The following is a 417-nucleotide window of genomic DNA, read 5'->3' as shown; positions in this document are numbered from 1 at the left end:
GTCGCTCCAGCGAGTGAAGAGGGCTCTGTGGGACGCAGAGTACAGAGATATCTGATGAGTAAACAGTAAGCAACCTTCTGTCCTGTGTAGTAATTAGGGCTGAATAGTCGACTAATCGGTCGAAAGGAGCCAACTGCCTAAGAAAACAGGCACAGAGGCACTGAAAGAGGATTTCACCCATCTAATGAACACACTAGACTAGACAAATATCAAGATGTATCCATCAGTGGACCAATTGCATGCTTTTGCAGAGGACAAGAAGCCTTCAGTCGACTCCTTCAGACATTAAGCACCCCCCACAGCCCAAATGGAATGATACAAAAATATATATATAGTCGACTAACGGCAAATTTTGGCCAATCATAGTCGACTATCCAAATCCTTAGTCGGGGACAGCCCTAGTAGTAATATATTTTC

Source organism: Notolepis coatsorum, assembly GCF_963971535.1.
Source record: "Notolepis coatsorum genome assembly, chromosome: 12".
Taxonomy (NCBI): domain Eukaryota; kingdom Metazoa; phylum Chordata; class Actinopteri; order Aulopiformes; family Paralepididae; genus Notolepis; species Notolepis coatsorum.
Note: the sequence above shows the minus strand (reverse complement) of the source record.